Source organism: Coptis chinensis, chromosome 9 (assembly GCF_015680905.1).
Source record: "Coptis chinensis isolate HL-2020 chromosome 9, ASM1568090v1, whole genome shotgun sequence".
NCBI classification, from domain to species: Eukaryota; Viridiplantae; Streptophyta; class Magnoliopsida; order Ranunculales; family Ranunculaceae; genus Coptis; species Coptis chinensis.
In genome coordinates this window covers 74,528,858-74,555,757 of record NC_141464.1, presented here as the reverse complement: position 1 = coordinate 74,555,757, position 26,900 = coordinate 74,528,858, and the positions used below count along the sequence as shown (strand labels likewise).

General features: G+C 37.9%; 1 long non-coding RNA gene across 2 annotated transcripts; it reads left to right on the top strand.

The window, feature by feature from the left end:
* Positions 1-24,597: 24,597 nt before the first annotated feature.
* On the top strand, positions 24,598-26,659 carry LOC147478010 (uncharacterized). 2 transcript variants are annotated; one of them, XR_015208264.1, is made up of 5 exons: positions 24,598-25,000; positions 25,151-25,291; positions 25,637-25,762; positions 25,871-26,123; positions 26,346-26,659. It is a non-coding gene; the product is annotated as an uncharacterized LOC147478010 (long non-coding RNA). The 2 variants fall into 2 exon arrangements; XR_015208263.1 differs by lacking the exon at positions 24,598-25,000 and having other exon boundaries at positions 25,056-25,291.
* Positions 26,660-26,900: the final 241 nt, after the last annotated feature.

The following is a 26,900-nucleotide window of genomic DNA, read 5'->3' as shown; positions in this document are numbered from 1 at the left end:
CACATTTGAAAATGCTAGGGTGTACCAAAATTAATATCCACAAGCAACATGATAATCACCTCATAACAAACCGTGTCGTAGACACAGATTATACCTAGTCTATTATAATAAAACAAAATGGGAAGACAAAGGGTGGTCGGTATTTCATGGGGATCTAAGTTTAATGGGTGGCAGATGTACGCTTTGAATCGTTTTGAAACATCTTTGAGTAGTAATTCTTAACTATTAGTTTTAATTTGTTAAATGTAACAGTTCTGATTAAGGGTCCAAAACACAATTTGTGAGTTAGCACATTAAAACATTATATATTGTTGACGGGTTTGTGGGTTGGGCCTCTAATAGACTCTTCATTACCTCTCATTAAACGGACTTGCATCGAATACTTTTCCTCTCCCCTATTGCTACAATTTCCTTTTTCTTCACCAAAAAATCAATTGGATTATTCAAGACATAGCCGTTACTCCCACTCTCATACTTATTAAGAGTTAGACCACCAGTGATCTTTTTGCCACCTTTAGACAAAAAAAAATGTATGAACAGTTTTAAGGAGTATCAGGAGGACATTAAACAATGAAACATTGCTACAATATATTAACTTGATGAAAACTGAAGGGGCAATGGGTGTTCTTAGGTCTCAATAAAAGCCTTCTTTTTGACCTCTCGAGCAACCCTATTGAATTTCTTCCTTCCTCGATTCTCCCATTGAAGATTGAAAGAGGCGAGTGGTAAGAGGAGAATCAATACACATTCTTTTACTTTGTTCCCGTATTTCATTGGTATACTCCCTCCCTTATTTTCATTTTGTATTTTAATTTTTCTTATTTCACCCATTTCAATTCCTATTTCTCCTTTTATAGTATCATAACATGTGTTCAACCAAAAAAACACAGACACGCAAACACATTATGTTGCCGCAATTCCAATTGATCAAGCAACGTATGTTATTTGGTTTTGGTCTAATTTTGTTGGCCTGACGATTTCTGACTTAAATTTGGTTTGATAATTTCAATTCATGTGGTTACCGATTTGTTCTATTCCACTTATCTTATCGTTAAACGACTTTATTGAGTGGAAGCTTACTTACGGATGTGAATTTCAGTATTTACTCATTGATGTTTTGGATCAAAAGATAAGTTTTCCATTTCTATATTTACTCATGGACTATAACCTCACACATTGTACTAGGTTTTAGAAAAAAGACACCTACCCAAACTGGTGCAATGTACACTATGTTTAGTAAAGCATTCTTGGAGCAAAGTATAATCCAATTGAAGTACCAATTAGCAAATCAAGTGATCCCCGTTGCCACCTTTTGACAATAAATAGATGAATCATAGATAGAAGGTACATGGTGTGTGCTTGAGATCCGCTAGCTATGCAATTCCATACTCTGTTGTTGTGATCTTACTTTTCTTTCCTTCCTCAAATAAATAGGCCATCTTTGCAATTCATTATATGTACAATTATTTATTTACTTACAAGTGTTCAATACTGAATTAATTTTTTTAAACCACGAGCAACATATATACATGTATTGTATGACGATGGCCACATTCGCAAATAACTTCTCAAAACTACTGGACATAGTGTTGCTTTTGTTTTAGTTTATTTTGTTTATATATTTCAGGGTAGTGTTGGTGGTACTTATATAACCATGATCCCTATTGCTACACATTTAATTAGTGTTTCATCATCATGGGCATTTATCTGATCTAATATATATTGTTATTTATATATATATATATATATTGTTATTTATTTTTTTTTAGTTTTGAATAAGTTTGCTAGCCATATTCTTATGCTTCTTATGTTTTTAGACATGCTTTTTGTAATAGATAATATGTGCCGATTGATTATTCTTTTATCTTTCTTTTTGTGGATTGATATATATGTAGGTTGTTATTCATCAAAAAGTCAACCACGACAAGTTTTCTACCCTCCTTCACGATACCTATTTTCTCATTTTGTGGTCTTTATGCATAAATGATTCTAAACGAAATATTGGACGCACATTTATTTTCATGGTATTTGTTCATGATTTCTGGTAAAAAAATGTTTTAACCGTTAGTGATCGACTTTAGTCATGCATCTCTTTTCCGACTCAAACCAACAAAGGCTCCGGTAACTTTTACATTACATATTACGTGTCCTCCTTCGTCACTCACGCTTGACAAAATGAATTTTTGCTCTGCTTCTTACTGTTTTTCTTTATGTTGTTAGTCCATTTTTTTTCCCGTGTTCAGTCTATAGTGATCATCGTCGTGAAACTTTGATTCAGTCTACAAGTTCAACATTGCGAAGTATTTGTGAAAATAACTATATGGGAGTTAAATGTCACTTTCAACATTTGGTTTATAACTACTTAAATGTCATTTTCTTATTCTCCATCTCCAAAAAGCATTTGCATTCTCCGTGGGATTGGGCTTGGCTTGGCGTATAACGCTCACCACACCTCAAAGCCTGAAACACACACCTTAAAGCCTGAAACACATGACTGTTTTTCTTTTCTACAATTCCACACTTCCACCTCTCACCCTTCTTACAAAGACACAAACTATCGGTCACCATCACTTTTTATTCTTCTTTTTCTCTTCATTCAATTTAGTTTTTTCTAATAAAAAATTATGATTAACAGGTTATTGGTTATTATTTCCCCTGTCACCCTTTACTGGTTTGCTGATGCAGCAAATTTCCTTGCTGATTAAAGTCATTCGATATACACACATTCTCAAGGTACAATAACATTTTATTTATATATTACTTCTCTGTTGATTTAACGACTCTACAATTTTGCCTAGTATGTAGTTCAAATTGAGATTGTTTGTCTGTCTTTTTTTTATGCCACAAACCCTAAAGATTCTTTGCTAGCATGCATGAAAGAAATGTAACTTACATTGCCATGACAAATGCTCTTTTCATTAGACTATATGAATGCAAAGTTAGATGAATGTGTGGCAATGCAAATATTATACCCTCCAATAATCTCATTGAAAAGGTGAGTGCATTTGGATACTCACTTTATTGTAGTACGTGGAATAAATGTATTTGTATTGATGCACTTTATAAAAGTTAGTTCTTAACTAATAGGAAGACTCATGATGTTGTCACTGACATGGTTTACGTGGTATTTGAGATACACATGGAATGGTTGTATGAATCTAGCTATGGATTGGTAATGTCCTATATAGGAAGAAAGCACAATATTGGAATATTAGGTTGAAACATTTTGGGACTGTTTTTGTTTCTCTCAACGGTTATTACAAGGTAATGGTTGAATTCCAAGATTTGGTTAAGTAAGCTCTTGGAGATTGCATTGTAGATTTGAAATTGGTGAAATTCCTGTTGTAGCTATTTTTGTTTTACACCTACCTAACAAGCTTCGGTGGAAACAAGTTTTTGTGGCTGTAAAATTTATGTAGAGACAAGTCTATACTGTGAATGTGATATGGAGAATAAACTTTAATTTTGTTCTTATATTTATTTTTTCCCATGAAATGTATTATGATATCATATGAGATTAGGTATGAACATTTGCATGCATTAAGCTAATTTTAGTGTGTTCTTCTTTAACAGGTATAATCAATTGGTTGCATTACAGGAAACAGTAGTTGTACAAAATGGAGGTCAGATTTCTTAACTCTTGCTATGTGCCCAAGGCAGATTGCTTTTTTGGTAGTTCTTCGTGAAACGTAGTTATATTGTATTGGCACATTATCTACAACAAGGACGTTTATACTGGATGAAGCAGTTGCAAACATGGTATTATTGCTACGTTTGGAGGATGCTTATTGATAGTTGAGGTCTATGGATAAGTTTGGAGGACACTAAGTAACAGCTGAGGGCATATGTCGTTGCTTATTATTCTCTTTCACATAATGAATACTTCAGGCTTACTGTCCAATCTCTGACCATTGCTTATTTTAATAGTTCTCATTATTGAAATTCTGATGGTGTTTTCTCCCTATTACAAGAATGTGTTATGGCCGCTATCTAGATTACAGACTTTTAATTGTTACTGCCTGATTATCTGGCTCGCACACATTTTACTTTAATTATCTAATTTGTGATAAATACACTTTTTTGAGTGAGTGTGAGGAAATAATATTAATAATTTTGCAAACCACGACTTCTCATGGGGAATGCATTCTTTGTCATCCCATACCCCAAGAATATATGTTATTATTGTCTTTCATTCTTTGTCTATGTTTTTCTTTTTTCATTACTTTTTGGTCAATCCTGATTCTAAACCAGGTAATGGACATCTGTGCAACAAGGTAACCTCAGTTTAGGAAATACATTATATTAGTGCATTGTTAATATAATTCTTTATCTGTCAAAATAAAAATAAAAATAGTGCATTGTTGATAGGAGACAATATGTGTAGCTCCAATTCAAAATAAAATACCTACAAATTCCCACATATGCCACACATGAAAATATTAGGGTGTACCATGATTAATACCTACAAATTCCCACATAATAAATACCTCATAACCAATCGTGGCTACGCCACGGGTAATACCTAGTATCAAATAAGGATTTGAGTCCATACACGACTCTTTTTGAAACCGAGAGAAACCTTTTTTTCTTCTCTCTCAATATGGAGGCAGCTTCTCATCAATCTTTTCTCATTAAAAGAATACTAATAAAAATAAAAGGTAGGAACTAATTAAGGATTAGATTGATCGGCAAAGGTTCCTGTTAAGCAAGTCATGGAGGGGATTATAGTTTGATTCTAGCATGATTGTTACCTTCTTCGATAGTCGTCTTTTGTTTTCGCTTTTGAGACAAGTACTCTACTTGCACTACCCTTTTCTTCTAGACATAGAATTTCACTCTTTACTGTAGTGATTGATTTAATACATGTTGATTTTCAAAATATTATTTGTGAATGGAATGCATCGATCTATTAGCACTTTGTGTATTGTAATGGTTCAGTATGATTTTGTGTTAATTTCACCATGATAATGAATACGTGATATATAAGGTTCAAATTATAATTTTTTATTCATATGTGTAAAGGAGCGTTTTTAGTTTCCTTCACATACAAGGGAGGAAGGAGAATGGAATTGGAATGGGATGAGGAAAAGGGTTTAGACTGAGTTCGTTGTTAAGCGAACTGCCTACGTATCTTCTCTTGATTATGGGGGGAGAGAAGAACCAGGTCTGACGTAGTTCCAGCGGGGGATATTTATAGCTGTTGAGCGTGAAGATCTGCGCTACACGTGTACTGATGAGTACAAAAGTGTGGTCGAGATCAGGGATGCGTGTAGGATTGGTGGTGGTAGGAAGTCCGCAATGATGGGGAGTGGTTGGGTTATGTCAGTACAGCTCTGGTAATGATTGCATCTGGATAATGGATGATGTCACTAGGTGGAACGTTTTGCGTGAGGGTGTGCGAGTTGAGCTACTCTGGAGCGAGCTCGGAGGGTGAATACCTTAGATCGGGTGTGCGAGCTGATGATGTGAGTCGCTATGAAGCGAGTTGCGGACATGAGGTCAGTGCGATATTTATAATTATGATGGACACGTGTGTGGTATTCATTGGATGTGAATACTACTCCCTCACACAGCCCCCTCTCAGTAGGTCTCTTTGTACAGCGAAGCGATCTGCTGAGAGAGAATGATAGCACGTGTTTAGCACATGTGAGGAAGTGAGTAATTGTGAATGGAAATAGTAACTGCCTCATTTTACAGAATTTGTGATGGGTTTCGACTGAGTTCATTCCGGACGAACTGCCTATGTATCAAGCTCTCTTTGGGGGAACCTGAATCAAGTCAAACGTAGTTCATGTAGGGATGATTTGGTGTGGTTGGGGAGAGCGGAGAAGATAGCGTGCGAGGCGTAGAGCCTAGGGCAGATAGAGTGGTCTCCTCTGGAGAGCGTGGAGGAAGATGGAGTAGATCTGGGCGTCTCGCGGAGGGAGTCGATCCAGCCCCAGTGGATGGAGAATAGAGTCTGCTTTTCTAGTCTTCTTGGTTATCGTTTGCCTTCTTTGATGGTGGCAGTTCATGAATAAGTATTCGGGAGACCTGCTCGGAATGGCTAGGTGATCTCACGAAGAGACTGTTGGTTCACTATGAAGTGAGCTGTCTTGAGCTCATCGGGAAGATGTTCTCTGAGTGACCGTTTGGTAGATCGGGTGACATTTCAATAGATTGAGTGGTCACTCCAACGTTGAGTTGCTCCTTGGTTTAGATAGAGTGACCGTTTGGTAGGTCGAGTGGCGTTTCTATAAGCCGAATCATCGTGTGGTAGGTCGGGTGGTGCTTCAGTAGACTGAGTGGCCACTCCATCGCTAAGTTGCTCCTTGTTTTAGATCAAGTGACCATTTGGTAGGCCCCAAGATAGCATAGGTCAAGGGACCTGTTAGCGTAAGAAAGCGTGCTGCTCGTGGAGAGCGTTTTCGCTGAGTTGATCCTATAGGTGTAGGTTATCAACTAGCAAGAACTGGAGAGGCTATGGAGTCTGGTAGCTCAAGAGAGTGTAGGTCAAGGGACCTGTTAGCTAAAGAAAGCGTATTGCTCACGGAGAGCGTGTTAGCTTAAGAAAGCGTATGGCTCACGGAGAGCATTCTCACTGAGTTGATCCTAGAAGTATAGGTCCTCAACTAGTGAGAATTGGAGAGGCTATGGAGCCTATGAGCTCAAGAGAGCGTGCTGCTCGCGGAGAGCGTATTAGCTGAAGAAAGCGTATTGCTCCTGGAGATCGTGTTGCCCGTTGAGAGCGTGTTAGCTTAAGAAAGCGTATGGCTCACGGAGAGCGTTCTCACTGAGTTGATCCTAGAAGTATAGGTCCTCAACTAGTGAGAATTGGAGAGGCTATGGAGCCTATGAGCTCAAGAGAGCATTTTGGGCATGAGCACGTTTGAACTCCTGAGAGTGTTTTGTTCTATAGAAAACGAGCTGTGAGTGGTTTTCTCATGCTGAACTGTTGTAGAAGATGAAGCGACCTTAGCGGAGCTGGTCTTGGGTGATTGTTTCTCGACCGGAAAAATGGAGATCTTGGGAACAGGAGTTGGTGTGACCTATGGGGTCTTGACAACAAGAGCGGAGGCGACCTCTGGGGTCTTACCAACAGGAGCTGGGGCGACCTCTGGGGTCTTGATAATAGGAGCGGAGGCGACCTCTGGGGTCTTGACAATAGGAGCGGAGACGACCTCTGGGGTCTTGTCAACAGGAAAGAAGTGGTGATGCTATGTAGCGTTTGAGCTCGAGTGAGCGTTATATTCAGCTGGGTGTTGTAACCCGAGTGAGTCTGTGGGCATCCTGCTTTGGAGATCGTCGTCAATAGCTAGCCTTGAATTGGCATGACTATAGTTAGCCCCAGTTTTGGAGCTTCATTGACCTGTAAAAATGCGAGCTAGCACCAAAGAGTTAGTACGAACTAACAGTAGTAATTTTGGAGATGCATGGATCATAATAATAGAATTGAACTTGTTTAGATGGCAACAATGAGCCCCAATCCGGAGATGGTTGTGGCTTTCCCCCAGTGTGCATTGGAGCTTGATTGACTTGCACTAGATCGAACTAATATCCAAAAGAAATTAGAACCAAAAACTGCTAATTTGGAGACTTTTCCCGCCGGAGCAGGGTAATGTGCCCGTTCATTGTGCCTAGTTAACCGACTAAACTCTGGACTTGAGCTTCGAGGCTTTCCATGCTTCGTGGGCTTGAGAATTTTTCTTTTTGGTGGTAGGATTTATGAAGTGGTTCTCAAGGAATTGAGACCACAGACGGCGCCAATGTAAATGAGCGTTTTTAGTTTCCTTCACATACAAGGGAGGAAGGAGAATGCAATTGGAATGGGATGAGGAAAAGGGTTTAGACCGAGTTCATTGTTGAGCGAACTGCCTACGTATCTTCTCTTGATTCTAGGGGAGAGAAGAATCAAGTCTGACGTAGTTCCAGTGGGGGGTATTTATAGCTGTTGAGCGTGAAGATCTACACTACACGTGTATTGACGAGTACAGATGTGTGGTCGAGATCAAGGATGCGTGTAGGATTGGTGGTGGTAGGAAGTCCACAATGATGGGGAGTGGTTGGGTTGTGTCAGTACAGCTCTGGTAATGATTGCATCTAGATAATGGATGATGTCACTAGGTGGAACGTTCTGTGTGAGGGTGTGCAAGTTGAGCTACTCTAGAGTGAGCTCGGAGGACAAATACCTTAGATCGGGTGTGCGAGCTGATGATGTGAGTCACTATAAAGCGAGCTACGGACATGAGGTCGGTGTGATATTTATAATTGTGCTGGACACGTGTGTGGTATTCATCATCACGATAAGGCGTGAGAAACCCTGACACTAAAGCGAACCCAGCATCCACAAGATAGTACTTACCATTTGGAATAGTAAGTTTATGCCCTGGACGAGACACTGCACTCCTCAATAACCTTCCATCGTGGAAGGATCCCTCCCACCCTGCAAGCATGTATGTGAATCTCATGTAAAATGTGCAAGCTACGAACACATTTTGGGTGACTTGACCTTTCCTATTACGATACTAGCCTGTTGCACCAATTCAATGGTAAAGTAATTTGAAAGTGTGTACCATCAACCGCACCCACCGCATCCTAACATAAAAAAACTTGATTAAGATTGACTAAACTACCAAACCTTGTAATCAAAATGATCCTAACAAATTTTCCAAAAGTTGACTCACCTTAAAATAGCAATGCCAATGATGTGTGTTGGAACAGTCGCGAGGAGAGTTCTCAACGATAGCATTTCTTACTAACTCTCTGAATAGACGAAGGATTGCAATCAACACAACATGGAAATAGCGGTGTACTATTTCTCCCGAACGGAAGAATTGAAATGTTTCATTCTGATTGCGCATATCATGCCCAACTGTGTTGAGAAATAGGGCCACTTGCTCTTCCACCGTAACATGTCTGCTATCAGCTAGGCCATGACCACGCAAACGATTGCACAATTGACAAAACATTGACCGTCTCATCCTCAACTGCTCATGGCAGAATCGGTCAGTGGTTGTATACATCCTACGCAAAATCAATTCTCCGCACTTGATCATAATTCGTACGAGGAGCTCTAGTAAGAGTTGGTGGAGCCCTATGCCTAGGCCTATACCTCCCCATATACCTTCTCCTATACCACCATGTCATCATCATATGGGCACCCATAATTATAATTAGAAATGCCACTAACCTACACTCACGTTCAGTCATCATTCTACAATACCTCAAAAAATAAAAAATTAATAAGGTATACAAATTATTAATTGTGTGTCCAATATCCACATATACAAAATCATATATCAACGTTCTTAAAGTTATATAGATTTCACAATATGATCTATGAAAATATTTGGCATGATTATTAACAATTAAAGACATACTAATTTCAGCACACTCAGCACCTCCACTAGCACACACAAACAAGTTCAAAATAATTTCAAAAGAGACGTATAACGAGTTCATAACGAACACAAATCCCAAACACAAGAGACAGTTTCATAATAAGTTCATAAGTTCATAAGTTCATAACAAGTTCATAAGTTCATAACACAGTACCATCAACTGCACCCAAGATAGTAATATCTAAAATAAATTAGCACTCCCAAATACAAACACGTTTTATTTTCAAAACATGACCACCCCAAGATAGACCAAAGCCTCACAACCCTGCTTGGTCAAGTGTCCCATCTTTCTTCATTATTTTTAACTTTGATCGGACATTGTCAGATACAACAGTCATATTTAGTCGTCGATTTATTTCATTAGCAATTCGCTTCAAGCTCGCTGTCGTCCACCCATTAGTAATGACAATATAAGTGTTCCTTCTCCCACTAGAAGCCTCCTCCAACAACACCTCAATCAAGATCTCTTCCATATTGGCATTCCATGTAACTCGGGAATTACCACTCATTGGATTAACACCACCACTTGCCATACCTAGTTTGAAACAAATAATAAAGAAAATAATTGACTTCCAAAGAAAATAATTGTTTGGATTCACAAATAATAAAGAAAACACCGACATCCTGTATGGAAAAAAGCACTCAATAAAGCAACATGCCAACCGACTTTCCCGCTTAACATTAACCCAAGTACCAAACAATTAAAAAAAATATTTAGTACGTTAAGTACGCAATAACACTTCATCCAAAGTCTCAATCTCACATCACTTCCATCTAACCATCCCTTATTTGAAGTAATTCTCTAACCTTTGATTGTAGTTTCTATAGCATGCTTAAAGAAACCTAATATTCGAGGCATTTATGCAGTGAATGACACATAAAACCCTCTAAAACACCCAATTCGAGGCATTTCCACTATGAAGGAAAAGTTCCTATGAATGAGTTTTGAAACGAACTTATATTAATGCTAAAGCCAGTAACATATCATAATCTTAATGGTTACCCTTACAAACAATTTGTGCCGGCGATGCTATGATTCTGTTTTATCTATAGTCATCTTAATTATTGATCAAAACTGCACTTATCTTTCTATTTAAACAAATACCTAACTATATGTCAAAGGAGTTGCTGATGCTCCAACATCAAGGCTTAAACAATAGTACAATACTAATCACTAGACAATTAATATGATCATCTTTATTTTGTCCACTTTACATCAGTACTGAAGACTACTAATAAAATTTGTTACCGTCGTTTCTGAAATGCCCGACACGCAAAATGGCAAGGTTTCCAAAACTTTCGGACATAACAATTTGTGGTTTATGTTTTTTAATCCAAATGCGTGAGTGTGAATTCGATGAAAAGTATCAGAAGAACAGATGGAAAGTCCAATGGTCATGTCTTTAAAATATTCTTAAAATCCTATTCATTCATAATAAGAGAAAGAGACTATATTGCCAGAACACAATAACAACGCATAGTTCTAAACAAGCAAGAGTTCTAAACAAATCTAGCAACAATACCATCCTTAAATAAAAAAAATAGTCCAAAACCAAATTTGTACCTAACGCAAAGAACTAGCAACCTTCTTCAATTTCTGAAAGTAACCAACAAAAAAAAAAATAGATGTTATCAATTAGAGAGAGAGAGAGAGAGAGAGAAAATTAATGAAGGAGAGATAGAGAACGACCGAGAGAAGTGAGAGAGGAGAGCAGATGAAGAGAGATGAGAGAGAGAGAGAGAGAGAGAGAGAGAGAGAGAGAGAGAGAGAGAGAGAGAGAGATGAGAATGAGTGATTACCTCTTGAGAGCTAGGGCTTGAGAGAGTTGCGGCTGTGAAAGAGAGCATTAAAGATGGTGGCAAATTATTATTGCCCTAATGGGAAAATAAGGGGTGGCAAAAGAGTTTAGGGGGGGAGCTGGATTCTATTTTCCCACTTTTAGTTGGAAAATATCATTTGCCGGCAAATATAGAATAGTGTTTGCCAGTGTCCTTAAATACACCCAAACACTGGCAAATTGTGCATCTAGTGGGAAAATTTTATTTGCCACCCCCATTTGCCACTAAACAAACACAGCCTAAGTACTTACTATAAAACTTTCTAAAAGAGATACAAAAGAGAAAGATACTAAAGTGTCTTGACAAGTGCCAGATAACTTGAGTACCAAACTAATATTGACTAAACAAATAAAAATATCTCTAACATAACAACCGGGTGGACACAAACACAACTAGAATTAATGACACTCTTAGCGATAAATATTTAAGTTATAGTAAAAATTACTCTTAGTGCCATTCCTGTACCTGTCTATTTATAACTAAATGACATACGTAAAACATTAAACCTGAATCACTTAATATCAGTTCTTCTAAGCAAAAAATAAGTGAGGACCCAATATTAAACAGATCACACTAAGCACGCTCTAACATATATAGTTATGAAATAAAACAACGATCAAACATCATAAACGAAGAACTCTACGGGGTGGGTATCTACCTACGGAAGCGGATGTGCCGGATGGCTGCCTACCTGTGTTGCATGGGTACGCCAATATTTCCTCTGTGTCTCATGTCGTGTCGTGTCGACATCGACACCGACACCGACATAATACAGATTCGTGATCTGAGTAGAAGAAAAAAAAATAAACTTTTTCAGAGAGGTAGAGAGGAGATATAGAGATAAGAGGTAGAAATATTGATTGGAGAGTCTCCCTTGCGCAAAGTTATTCTCTTGCTTTGGTCTTCATTCTTCTCTCTCTACCTTGTTTTTTCATGGACACTAAATCTAGGGTTATGCAAGACAAAAGGAAGAAGATGTAGTTAAGTTGGTGATGTAAGTAACTTAAATTGGGTGGAAATGGGCGGGCCAGTCTTGAAACAAATAATATGGGCTAGGCTTTTTTAGAATGGGTGTTCAAACTTCAAACTAGTAATTAATAATTGGTTCAAACTTTCAGTGCCCAATGGGCCTTATCCTGTGGATACAACCAAATTTGTGACCACAATTTCAAACATTATCATTTATAATCAAAAATCCAAATGCCTTAAGCCTTGTGTTTTTCAAGATTCAATGTTTTATAATTAAAATAATTTCTTTATTAAACAAAATAAAATAAATAAATTATACTATTAGCCGTGTCCCCGTGTCTTGATTTTCAAACCTCACCGTGTCCATATCGCCGTACCCGTGTCCAAACCCGACACTCGTACCCGTACCCATGCAACATAGCTGCCTACGTACCCTTTTAGGGATCAAGCTATACGTAGTTCTTCCAAAATATAGCACATCGACGTTATAACTCAACAAACCCATATAACAATTCAACAATTCGGTATTATATTTTGACAGTTCAATATAATAACTCGACAATTCAATATTAGAACTCAACAGTTCAACATCAATCAAACAAATGTTACGACAAACAATATATTGCATAGCCGGACTGTAGCGTTCATTTACAGATAAATAATTCAAATAATATCAGAACAATGTGAGGACAAAACCATAAAATCAACAACCAATACCAATTCAACTAAGCAAACTTTCAAACCTAACATAACTGTTCAGGTAGACAATAACATGAATAAACACATCTTCAATAATGCACCAATTTACTTAATAAAGAGAATATAACACACATAGATTTCTACTCGAATCAATAGCGAATCTTAATTAGAACTGACAAAGAGAGGAGATTCACTTCTCTTTAAATTGGAAAGAAACTCCCCCAAGTCAACTAGCTTCCAAACTAACATCGTCCTCTAAGCAAAATTCCACAGTCTTATGGTTCCATAGAGATTCACATGTTCCATTTTAGCAAAACCCCCAATTTTCCCATCCAAATCAAAGTCACTATCCTTGAATAATTTTCCCCGAAATATTGTTTGCCCAAAACCCTTACTCTATCTCATCCCCACAACAACCCTAATCTATCTCTTCTCCCCTCATAACAAACCCTAATCCATCTCTTGTGAAGACATTAGAGAAAAAGAGATCGAGATGAGGTCGAAGTCGAGAATCAAGGTAGGTACGTCCTGTTTTCTCTTTCCTTTCTTTTGTATTTAGAGCCTCCCCGTGGCTCATTACCAGTTGGTCCTTTTTCTTGACTCATGCCATGCATTTAGCGCAAGAAGCACCCAGAAATGTACTTTTGTAGAAAAAGAGAATTTAACTTCAAGCAAGGTTCAACAACACCAGATATTTCATATTTTTGAAACGCAGAGGTTTTATTTACATATTTGTTTACTATTTTTGCATCTCAAAATTGACATCAAGATTTTGACAACATCCTTACTACTTATGCTACGTGAAATCAAGTTAAAATAGAGCATAAGAAAGTACCTTCCTAAAGCCAGATGGAGATGGCTGGAATGCTAGCATTTGTTGCTCTGAGGGAAGAGATGAATACATAGGAACAGTTATAATATTTTGATTGCCTTGAGGTAATTGCTGAACTCGTTCTCTGACAAGCCTTTCTACTACATATTCTATCTCGTCTTTCCCAATCAAAAATATAAGTACATCACCAGGGCCTTCCTCCAGATGGATCTAAAATTGAGAAAGGAATTATGCTTCAGGAGGAGTCAATTTCATTAAACATTGAGTGGTTGAGCCCCTATGAAGAATTATTAACAGTTTAGCAACTCTAATTGCTTCTTTGGATCAACGCATAATGTCGAAGAAGAAATGGTAGACTACAAGGCTATTGCATTCTTCCAAAAAAAAAAAAAGGAAATGCGAGGAGTCAAACCTCGAAGGCGCTTGCAGCCATGGGCCAACGGCAACTCCATCGGACTTAATGCTAGAGTTCTAACCAATGAGTTTAGCTACATCCCCCTCAGATTTTTACAAATTAATCTTTATATATTGTAAAAAAAAAAGGGTTAGTTTGACTTAACCCCCTCACTAGTTGCAATTAGTGTTACCCAAATTTGTAAGATCCAATGGTGATGATTCTTCATCTGAAAAAAAAAAAATCATCTCGTAGCCGTTGGATTTTATAAATGGGGGTATCACTAATATTTTTGAAAATGGGGGTAACACTAATTGCAACTAGTAATGGGGGAGTAAGTCAAACTAATCTTAAAAACACACACACACACACAATCAATCAATCAGAATTTATGGACAATTTTTCACATTTTTGAATTCTAATTTCCAAGTAATGAACTTGAGACATAACCAGAGATTAGCTGCAGGCATTTAACAATAGGATGGTGCAACACCTTTAGAGAGAAGTTTAAACCGATAAATGGTGTTGGTCCAGACTTCATTCCTTGCATTGTTACTAAAAGTCTAAAACTGACACCCAAAGGTAAACCGAGATACTTACATGGAATTATGAATTTTGGAAGCATACCACCACTGCAACCCTTTAGATCAGAATGGACATTAAATTTTTTTGGCATTATACCCCACATACTCTATTTAAAAACTTTGCCATTTTTGCATTTATTATGTATAGTTTGTGTTACAAATGGATTATGGATAAGCTCAAGTCAACTCAAATTCATAGGAACAACCGAGCAAATACGAGCCTTGATTGCTTCTTTGTTGAACACTCAATCAGGCATCACCTAGCCAAATTCAGCTTGATGAAAAGTTCAAAGTCGGTGAATGGAATTTCGTGGAAAACTGTCATTAACGTGTTTCAATAAATAAAAGAAGACAATTAGGCTTATACATATACCTAACTGGCTATGGCCAGAAATCGTTAACCAAAGTACAGATGGCTAGGATTCTTCATGTAATTAGTATTGGAGGTGGTGGGAATTCCTTGTCTCAAGTTTCAGGGACCTTGCTTTTGCTATGCATGATTGTTGCATCTATCTCAATAATATCAATGGTTATCTTGGCATGTGGCCGTGAAGCTCATTATCCAGATAAACATCACAAACGATGTAGTCGTGGGTGGTTAGGAGTGGCTGTGGAGGCGGATGTGGTGGTGGTTGTGGAGGCTGATGAGGTGGTTGTTAAGTATCATATCAATGGTTACCTAGCTAGATATTCTATTTGCACCTGCTAAATATATAGTAGTACCATACCAATAACCAATTTGATTACATGTAAAATGAGAAGAATCTCACAGCAACATTTATTAGGGTATAGAATAACAAGAAATCACTAAGCCGTTTATGCTTATTACGTGTCACCCACGTGTCTCTCAGAAAGTAACCGATACTTTTCCTACTTAACGATAGATTTTCCACCTTCACTTAGACAGATAAAATGCTTTAAACAGGGGATTTGGTTTCAAATTAAAGTTTATTGATTTGAGCATTGGTAAATTATTATCAAATTATATAGGATTGGTAATTAGAAACTTGGTTTTGGAATCTTGGGAAGGTTTGAGGGTGACTGGATTTGCTTTTACAACATTGAAAAATGCTTGGAAGAATATTGATGTTATTGGCATTGGAGATAAAATCATGACCAACTTGAGGGGTGTCAGTACCCTCCACTCTCAACCACTCGTGGTAGACCACGTGTCCAGACTACAAGCAGGTCGTGCATACGACCTAAGGTCAGGTCGTCCAAATGACCTAGGAAATGTAACCGCTACAAGCTAGTCAACAACATCATTAATGAGAGATCATTACTTCGTAATGGAAGGAGTACAAACAATCGTTAAGACAGTGCAAAAGTAGGATCTACACCTATAAAAGGAAGCGTCTTCTCCATTCTTAGGGGTGGCTAATGCTCCATCTTCTCGATCATCTATCTCCATCTCCCATCCAATCAACCAATCAAAAGCTTGAACTACATCCGACTTGATTCGAGTTCACTAAAGAACTCGATACATAGGCAGCTCGACATAACCAAGTTCAGTCGAACAAATACTACCTCCACAATGGCGCCGTCTGTGGATCGAAATACTTGAAAATTCATCCACTCAACCTCTCTAAAATTTTCAATTTTCAAGCTCACGAAGCGTGGTAATCGAAGGGAAAAGCTACCGAAATCATAGATTTGCAAGTGACAATTGGAGAAAAACAAACTACAGAATCGATGAATGGCAGTTTAAATTTAGCAACTAGGTTAGGTTTAGGATCCAACAAGCACGTCATTGAAGTTTCCATGACGTTGGTGTCGATTATCAATGGCAGCAAGCGAAAAATCAACGTTCTAAGAGATAAGTTTACATTCAACTATCATTCATTTATACTAATCTTTAATCTTTGGATCAGTTCAGATAATCTGCGCACACTTATATGTTGCAAGATATACTTTATACTTACAGATCACTTGCAGTCGATCCAGTACAGACCCGAGGGCTGCAACTACCACCATGTCACACTTTCCTTTATGGCAAATTGGTGACAATACAGATTCAGGAATCCAGTTTACAGGTCGCTCCTTACCAGGTCAACTAAGGTGTTGGGTCTCCGCCAGGTCGTTCATCAGCCAGGTTGTCATCAGTCATGTCTTCCATCAACCAGGTCGTCCTCCGCTAGGTCGTCCATCAGTTTACCGCATCATCAGCTCAGGTCGGACAAAAATATAAAAAGATGAATTTGCAAGAGAAAACAGTGAATTTTGACCTAAAAAATGGCCACCACGGAGCATAGCTCAGCATCATCTGACTCAAATCCTCCTACATCCTTAGATCAGCTCATCCTCAAGTCAAGTCATCCTCAGCCAAGTCATCCATCAGATCAGCGCATCATCAGCTCAAGTCGGCCTCAGCTCAGGTCATCCTTAGATTAGCTCATTGTCAAGTCATGTCGTCCTCAAGTCAGGTCATCCTCAGATCAGGTTATCCTCTGATCAAGTCGTCCTCATCCAGGTTGTTCATCAGATCAGCGCATCATCAGCTCAGGTCGGTCTCAACTCAAGTCATCCTCAGATCAGCTCATCCTCAAGTCAGGTCATCCTCAAGCCAGATCATCCTCAGATCAGCTCATCCTCTAATCAAGTCATCCTCAGCTCAGGTCATCCTCAACTCAGGTCGTCCTCAGATCAACTCATTTTTAAGTCAAGTCAGAGCATGTCTACAACCTGGAAGAAGCAACCAATATTCCAACTATCAGTTCAACTCGAACACAATCATTTTCAGTTCAGCTTGTACACAGGTTGTCATCAGGTCACTGTAGATTGAACGAACATCAATATTCTAAGATGTCCCAGACTAACCACATCGCAAAGTTCACATCAATAATGTCAATCAATCTAAAAAGCTCGCTCGCCATGGAGTTATACCACACAAAAAAGGTTGACAACATATCCATCATCAGTTGAAATAACAAATCAAGGGGAAGCAATACTTTGTCGAATATACGAATCAACAATTCCAAACCGAGAAGCATCTAAGTGTTCCCGAATCAAATATAACAATTCAAAGCACGTAGTTCCCTCCTCGACAGTTCGCATATACTACAAACCAGTGAGTCGCTCGAATTGCAAAATGGAAGCTCACTCCCTTGCAGTTTATTGCAAGCCAATCAAGCTGGGGGACTAGCCATAGCCATTTCTGAACTGGGACAAGTCATTGCCATCTAAACATGTTAATCAAGCTCTAACACTGGGGCTAAACAATATTAACACCTACAAAGGGCTGCTTCTACTATGAACTAGGGGATAGCTACAACCATCTCTGACTTGGTCGCTCAAAGCTCCAAAACTGGACCTAGCAACATACATAACTATGGTGTCGCCCCCAAAAGGCTAGTTATCAACCATAGTGACGCCCCCAAAAGACGTACAAATCAACGTAACACCAATGCCAGGGCTAAGTTTGATCTAACTGTAATTACTACTCAAATGTTAATTATCAGTCAAATCCAATCCACGGTACCCCCAAAAGGACCACAAATCAACTTAAAGCTTCTGATAGGGTTAAATTTGATTCAACTATAATTACCACTCAAAGGTTAATTATCAGTCAAATCCAATCTACGAACTACAATCTACATACTACGAGCTATGACATACGATTTACAATCTATGCACTACGAGCTACGATTTGCACACTACGACGTAGGACCTACCACATCAACTCACAACAAAGCTCTAAGCAACAAACAATATCCAACCTACAAACATAGAAAATTCAATTCACAACAATCTCCATTTTCAACCAAGTAAGACACGCAGTCTCCTTTTTATTATCTTTCTTTACATCACTATTCTACAAACAATGATATAAAGAAAAGGGGTGCAGCTCCCCCGAATTTTTCCGACAATTGAATATTTAGATAAAAGAGCTCGATCCAAATATTCAACCGTCTAATAAACCAAGACGAGAGCGGGTTCGACTCACATGAGTCCAATTAAAACTAAAATATAAAACACCCTTTGAACATCGTGTTTAAAGAAATTTCAACAAAGTTTCCTCTGTATTTCCAACATTTCATAAATTTAAAACTTGTCATACCTGAAATTCAAATAATATACTTCCATTTAATATATAAAAAAACCTCAGCCGTAACCCAACCATTAAAAGATATATTGATTCGTGGCACCGACTACTTAACCATCTCGACAAATGTCAGTTAAATCAAATAGCTGCAGTGCCCCAAAACCAATATCTTACTCAAGCTCGGTCTTTCACACTTGGAACGCTCATTAACGTCATAATTTCTACCTAATGGATGTATTCTAATATGGATTCATTTTTAAAGACAATAAAGAAATAATAATTTATTACAACACACACTTAGAAGAAATAAATTTAAAATTTAAAATAAATAGGTGAAGGAACCGTGATATCTCTCAGAGTGCGCTTCATTCACGTTAAATTGTTCTTAACTTGCCCGTACGCCTTTTCTTATCTTATGGGAGCACCTGTTCATCCCTATGAAGATACTCCAATGCTCAACATTGGATACGTAGTCAATATATAATAATCAACTTGAAATGAATTGAAAACAAAAGACAAGGTTAACACATACCTTAAGCTACTTAATACCACTTACCGTTTCCTTATTAAATCCTCGTGAGTGCATCGATTAACATAATCTCAAGAAAAACGTTAGTATTCAATATAATTCAATATATCCATGCATAACACGTACAATTATATATTTCTCATGCCCAACTTTAACAGCGATAAAAGAATATTAAACATTCGTTTCCTTTCTCAAAGGGGTAGGGGTTTTTATGGAAGCGGCTGAGCCGGGTGGCTGCCTACGTACCCATTAAGGGATCAAACCAATCGTAGTTCTCCTATTTGGGGTAAGAATCTATGGGAATGGATTAAGCCATTCCGATAAGGAAGGCGGCATGGGCTCTTCACTCCCGTTCTAATCATGTAACGTCCACTAACCGATTCTCAATCTTGAATAGGTATACTATATCGTACATCCCTTTACTTTTAATCTTTCGAGGATTTTGCCGAATTCTTGAGCAAACGCGCAATATATATATATTACTCAACCTAGATAAAAGAAGTAATTCATGTAAGAGAACCTATGACAATCGCATGGCATTAATATACTTATCTCAATACTATTCTAACAAATAATTAATTAAGCAGGAAATAAAATATGCATGAATATATTAAAGCTTGTTGCGCTTGTGGCAGCCCGACAATGGCTTACAGTGACCTAACATGGCATGTAGCGGCCTGACAAATGGCATGGTGATAGACTCCTTGTGGCCTGACAACGGCCTATTGTGGCCTTTCGGAGCACAACTCTCAATTCAGATATCGAAATCAGTTCTTGCTTTGTTCCAGCAAGTGGTCTAGCTATCCAATTATTAATTTAAGATACAAGGAATTGAAATCTAGAGGTGTAAACCCTATAGCTGCAGGTCGCCACACGTAACTCCTCATATATATTCATGAGAAAGAAATTGTGTTATATATATATATATATATATCGGTTTAGCTAGGGTGACATCCTAACTGTGACATCCTTATTGTACATTCTATCAAAAAGTGCATTTTAACAATGAATTAGTGTATGATTTTTTGTAGATATAATCTACTCTTCATGGAAAAAAATCGAACATCCCCCAGATACCTCCTCTTGTATGCCTGCATAAAACTTCATTTTCTTTTTCTGTTCCAGCTAAAGTGTAGAAAACCCCCATACAATGACTGGTATGATGATTTAATGGAGAGAGTTCCTTTCTATTCACTAATCACTCATCACTATTCCCGTACTAACCACTCACCAGCTGTAGAGGTTTGGTGTTTCTGGACCAACGACCTAAAGTTGGGATTGATAGGAAGTGGCTGCACTTTTTCTTGGGATAAGAGTTGCCTACGTATCAAGTTTCTTAGGGTAAACTTGAATCAAGCCTTACGTAGTTCATCTCTCGCTACTTATAGATGTTTGAGCTGACTTGTCTTATTTGCTTCAGACCATTGTCAAGGGCAGATCCACATTGTGTGCAATCTTGATGATTCGCCATTACTCCTAATGTTACAAAGTAAATGTCTCATTGATTGGTGCGTTGACTGAACTCCAAGATTACGCTAGATGATTTGCTTCCATATATGGCCGGAACTGAGATTTGGGACGACTTGAGTTTGGGTCATTATAACATGTTGGTCAAGTGGTACGAGCTGGTGGGGATACGACCTGGTGTGGACACGTGTGTTGTAGTGACATGAGCGCAGAATGGAGGGTACTTACACAATCCCCTTTATTTTATTTGTTCTTTGGACAGCTATGTTGTGAAAAAGAAAAAAAATAGAATAAATGTCAACACGTGTCGCACAACTAGCTTTGCTAGGTTTTAAAAAATGTGCGAGAACTGTTGGATCTGACCTATGGGACCAAAATCACGACGGTTTGTGGGTGAGTTATGATTGCTTTCATGGGAATACAAAAAGGTTTTGTTGGTTTTCGAGGTTTGGGTAGCTAAGGGGTTTTGGTTTGTGAAAGGTTTCCATCTGTTCATTCTACCAAGAAAGAAAAAGCAGAGCGAAAGAAAGAGAGAAAAGAAAAAACTTTTCCACCCTTTGTTCTCAGGTGCGTCTTTTTATCTAAAAATTTGATCTTTGTTTCATTTCTATTTTAGTAATGTCGATCACTAGTGATAGCTTGAGTGGAGAAGTTGAGGTTGATCAGTGGAGAGAGAGAACTTTGAGTGAGGTTAATGATGTTGTTAGGACACGCAGTGGAGGTGAGGCGTCATCGTCCTCTTCATTGGAGACGATGAATGACGTGGCGGTGTCTAGGTCGATGTTGGATAACTTTGGGAATTTGAGAATGGAGTTTGGGATTATTAGCCCCAACCTGATGATATACGACCTGAGCGGTGAGAAGAATGTGTTTGGCTGTGATTATGTGCCTCGACACGGTGGGGTTGTAATTACGTATGGACAACTGAAGGTGGGGTTGAGGTTACCGTTCTCATGTCTGACCTTGGACGTTTTGAACTTTTGTGGTAAGCCTCCCTTGCAATCTGTGGGTAATAGTTAGAAGGTGCTCCACGTGCTGGATTTGTTGAGACTCAGAGGTTACAACATCTGTTTGTCTGATGTGCTAGAGCACTTTGCTATAAAAATATCTTCGCTTTGAATTTTGGTTTTCAAGTAATGAGGGGTAAGTCACCGGTGATTGTTAGTGTGAGTAAAGAGGAGTGGTGGAGTAGGCCTCTGTTGATTGTGGGGAATTATTGTCCACCTGGTTATGTGGTGTAGAATCGTAGTGTGAGAACTGATGGTAGGTCGTTGTTTTGATGTGGGTCATTTTTATGTTTATAAGCTGTAGGTTGCAGGTCATTTGTTTTGGTAATACATTTGATATGATAACGTTCTGATGTATATTTGTTTTGTAAAGATTGTAGTTCGGAATCGTACGTCCTCGAGAGAGATTGAAGAGTTCACTAGGCTGACTTTGGAAGAGAAGGCGTCTTTGTTGGGTGAGGTTGCGCACTACTTCAAGAGACAAGGTGATGGTAACCTAGGAATTTTCCTAAAGATTAACAAGAAGAAAGATAAAGTCTTTGAACATCTTTGCTCACTACAAAAAAAGGGGCTTTAGCCACGGATGACCCAAAGATGCCACGCAAAAGCATTATTAGCCACGGTCACCAGTTGTTGACATAGTTATAGTTGACGAAAAGGCACACTTTTTGCAACCTTAAGAAGGCTCGTAAGCTTGTTCTTGATTTTGTGTATGTTATGTAGGCATTAAGTGCGAGAAATATTCATAACCATGCAAAGCAAACAGAACCAAACTGCAGGGGAAGGACACCAGCACAAGTTTATCACCGTAAAATTGCAAAGGAACAAGGTGTGAGTAAAACCCCGTATTTTATTTTGGGCCTTGGGCTTAAGGGGTTTGTGGGCTGAAAAATAGAAGGCAGGAGAAAAGTCTCGCTGGGGGGAGGGTGGGGGTCCCTCTCTCAGGATCGGTTTTCTCTGGCACTCGGTCTCTTTTCTCCTACTCTTTCTCGGTCCTACACTCGCTCTCTCTCTCTCTTGGGATTCAGAGGGGAATCACAAGGAATAAATTGGGTTTTGAGTTTCGATCCTCGTAAAGATGAGTGTTTCGATATTATTTTCACTAATGATTTGTCGTGATTTCAAAATCCTACAATTTGGTTGTTGGGTTGTCATAGAAATAGTTTTATTATTATTATTATTTGTCAAAATTGGTAGAATGGTTGTGTGCTTATTTGATTTTATATTTGTCTAATATTAGTGGTTACTCATTTATTTTAATTGAGGATTTGACATGGTTTGTGCAATAGGGTCATATGGTTTATGTATGATTATTTGTTTAGCCACAGGAAAACTTTAAAATAGTGACAAAGTATGAGTGGTAAACTATTATTTGTGAGTGGTTATTTCCATTGTATTTATTGATTTTTCTTTGCTGCCCATTGTTTGTTAAACCCGAGAGTTGGGTTTACATTTAGATTGGATTAGTTGAAATTTGATTATTGATAAAGTTGGGGTACAGGATAATTTAAGAGCTACGTAAGGCTTGATTCCAAATCTTAAAGGATTTGGATACGTAGGCAGCTTTTTAGTAAAGGTGCAACCTTTATATTAGATATTTGTTTGTAATGTTATGAATAAAATATTATGATATTGTTCAGTTATAAAAGTCTTAAGTATTAGTTATTTTTGCTTGATTGAACAGTGATCTGCAGGAGGGTAGACCCTACTAACTCTTTGTGCAGGGCGCGTGTCTACCCTATGAAACTAACTCGGGTAAAGGTATAGGTAAAGTTAAATGTAGTTATTTTGTATAATCGCGTATATGTTACTTTGGTTATTTTGTTAGGAGAATAAGGAACTAAAATGCCTCCGAGTGAGGAACTAGCTTTAGATAGAACGTAGATGGAGAGCAGCAACAGGAGACCTAGCAGTTAATGAAAGGTAAGGTCCTCGTGTAGTTTTCTTTCGTTTCATATGTGACAATTGTATGCGGATGTTGGAAAATTCATGAGTTTTGTTTTGGAAGATGGGTTCTTACATGTGAGTAGTGTGAAGGTCTGTTGTATATATATTCGAAGTGTTGTATCTCTAGTTGGAACTAATAGAGGTGTATAACACTGATATAAATGGAAGTGAGGTATAAGTTGTTTTCATTTTAATATTTGTATATAATTTATAGTGTCCTTTTGATTCGAGGATTGGTTATTTGACTTAACTGGCATTGGTCGAGATGGTTAAGTAGTTGGTTCTACGAATCAATATATATTTGACTAGTTAGGTTTATGACCGAGGTCTGAGATTTTAATATATGCTATGGAAATATATTATTTGATTTTCAAGTTATGACAGAATTTATGTCTATGAAATGTTGAAAATACAGAGGAGATTCTGTCGAAATTGTTATGTTTTTCGTCAAGGTGTCTAACAAGGTTATAGGGTTTTGGGGCGTTACAGTGTGTCAACGGAAGAAGTTGAACGGGGTGATATGAACGTAACAAGGCACACACATAAAAAAACTGGTACACCCCAATGACAGGGTTTGGCGGTAAGTCTTTATTTTATAAGCAAGCTTATTTCTTAGATGCTTAGTCAATGTAGCACCTATATATATACTATTTAAAAGTGTATGCTTAGTCAGTGATACGTCTGTGTTATCTGTATGATTTTAGAATGTTTTTTTATGTTTTACATTGAAAAACTTGAGGCGATTACTGTAGGCTCTTGCGAATTGCCTGAGCCCGGGCTATAATCACTTTCGTACCCTTGGACCCTTGGTGAAGTTGGGAAAGCAAATATTATTTGGCCTAAGGAGTTTCTGCACTTTCTCCCCCCTCATTGTTAAAGGCCATTTCTCCTCTTTTAGTAGACACATAGTGTCATTTTCGTCTTAGACTTGGAAGTATTTTATTTTGTAGTCAAGTCGGGATTTTGGACGTGTTATTTTGCTTTTTGGATATGTTTTTTTGGTATGGATACTTCGGATGTGTTATTTTGTTTGATGGATATTTTGGTTGTGGTATATGTGAATGTGTGTTTACTTTTTCAGGTGGCGGGATTCACGATACTAATCTAACCCCTTTTGAGCTCCGCCAACACAAACTAGATATTTGTGTTGCTGGTCCCAAGCCCAGATAAAGGAGGGAAAATGCCATATTGAAATTGATTGGTTTTTGCAGGTTATGAAGTGAGAGCAACCTCACATGTCCCTTGAAGCACAAGAATATGCTGATTTAGTTTTCGAGTTGAATAAGATAGTGTATGCAATTCAAGTGTTTGGTAAGTTATTGCGTATAGCTGTGTTACTTTGATGCTTATCCATTTTTTTTTCTTCCAACGAACATTAAATGTCTTGATAGTTTATTGAAGGTGAGAATTATTAGTATCATGAGAGGTCTGAGTATTCTGGAGGTTCTTCTTGCTATATAGGTGATTAGGGGGCCTTTTACATAAAAATCAAATGCAACCAGTCCGTGATGTGGATATGGGAATTTTCTACAGGCCAGTCACTTCATGGATGACTCTATCCTAGTTATAGGAGTGAAGTCAAATCCCACAGTAGCTGAAGAGGTCAGTTTAGTTGTTAAGATTGCACTCTTCCAATCCGTAATGATTTTCTTACTTTCCCTAGACTGTCATTAGAATGTTGATAATTCCACTCTAAATTCTTTCAATTGATTTTGAAAAGATTGCCATCTTTTCCATTTTTTTTTAATTTGATCGGTAAATTGTGCATGTTTGCAAAGAGGACACTCATGATGTGTCGAAATCCGCTATAACGTGCCATTATTTTTCTTCCAATCCATTTTCAGTTTGCTATACAATGCAGCTATCATCAATTTGTGAAGTGACTTAACCTTCCGGAGAGGACTGCTTTCTTTCATACTTATACCTTGCCTTACCTCTGATTACCAGGGCTTATATTTCCGCTATTAGGAAAGTGTCCCCATACATCCCAAATGACCTAGAAGAGTATATTGCAAGTGCATATTCCGGCATCTGCCAAGATGAACCCTACTCAACATTCTACAGATATCCTTTGTAAGGCATAGCTCCTTATTGTCTTTGTTCCCTTATTTCAAATACATTCATTCTACAGCCATATACCATATTCATGAAATCGGGTTATTATGTGTTGGACGGTACAAGTGCTTAGCTTGACCGAGTTACATCTTTACAAGCTCTAGCAAGGCTCAGGTTTTCAAAAACTGTAGCTCAAAGTGACGTGGATGAGGCTCTGAGGTTGATGCAGATGTCAAAGTTCTCCCTGTATTATGATTATAGACAGAAATCTGGTTTAGATGCAATATCAGAAATCTATTCAATCCTGCGAGATGAAGCAGCAAGGACGAACAAGTTGGACATAAGCTATGCCGATGCACTCAACTGGATCTCAAGAAAGGTCAGTTGATTTTTCTCATAACAAACAAGAAAATAGATTTTTATCATCTAAGACATAGACTACTATGCTACAACGGTTTCACTCAATCAACTAGATCATAATTTGAAAAAAATTGATTGAGGACTATCATTTGTGGAGTGTTATTGTGGTTTATGAATATGTTCTCACGAGCTTCTGATCATAATGAGTCTTTACTTATTATAATATCTTGTTCTCTGTCAGGTGAAGGAAAGTCTGTGTATGTTAGAAAATCTATCTTCTACAATTTCTACTTTTGACCTTGAGCAAGAATGGAAGAACTTTGGCGAGATCAAGCCTGAAGGAGTAGTCATTAGGACCTGCAAGGTCAAGACGTGTGCCTTTTTTCTACCTAAATTTCTTGGAAGTTAGAAAAGTTTAATTACATTTTCAGGACCTGCAAGGTCAATACTCAATAATTTTGCTATTACATGCACGAGGTGAATTTTTTTTTGGGAAACATTTGGAAATTCATATCTATATTGACCTTGGATGGTAAATGCTATGTTTTTTTTTTACTTGTATGAATATTAATCTCTTTATCATTTGTTTTTCGGTAAAGGAATAGTGATTGGGAATGTGTCTTCTTTATGGTATTGTTATTAGGATGGATGAATTATTAGGTAGATTGAAAGGCAAAAGTGGACCTATGATAAAACAATAATTATATATTTTTCTTTTTTTTTAAATCTAAAATGTTTTAACCACGGCCAATGTCCGTAGCTATAGTACAAAAATGTGTGTAGCAAAGCAATTTTT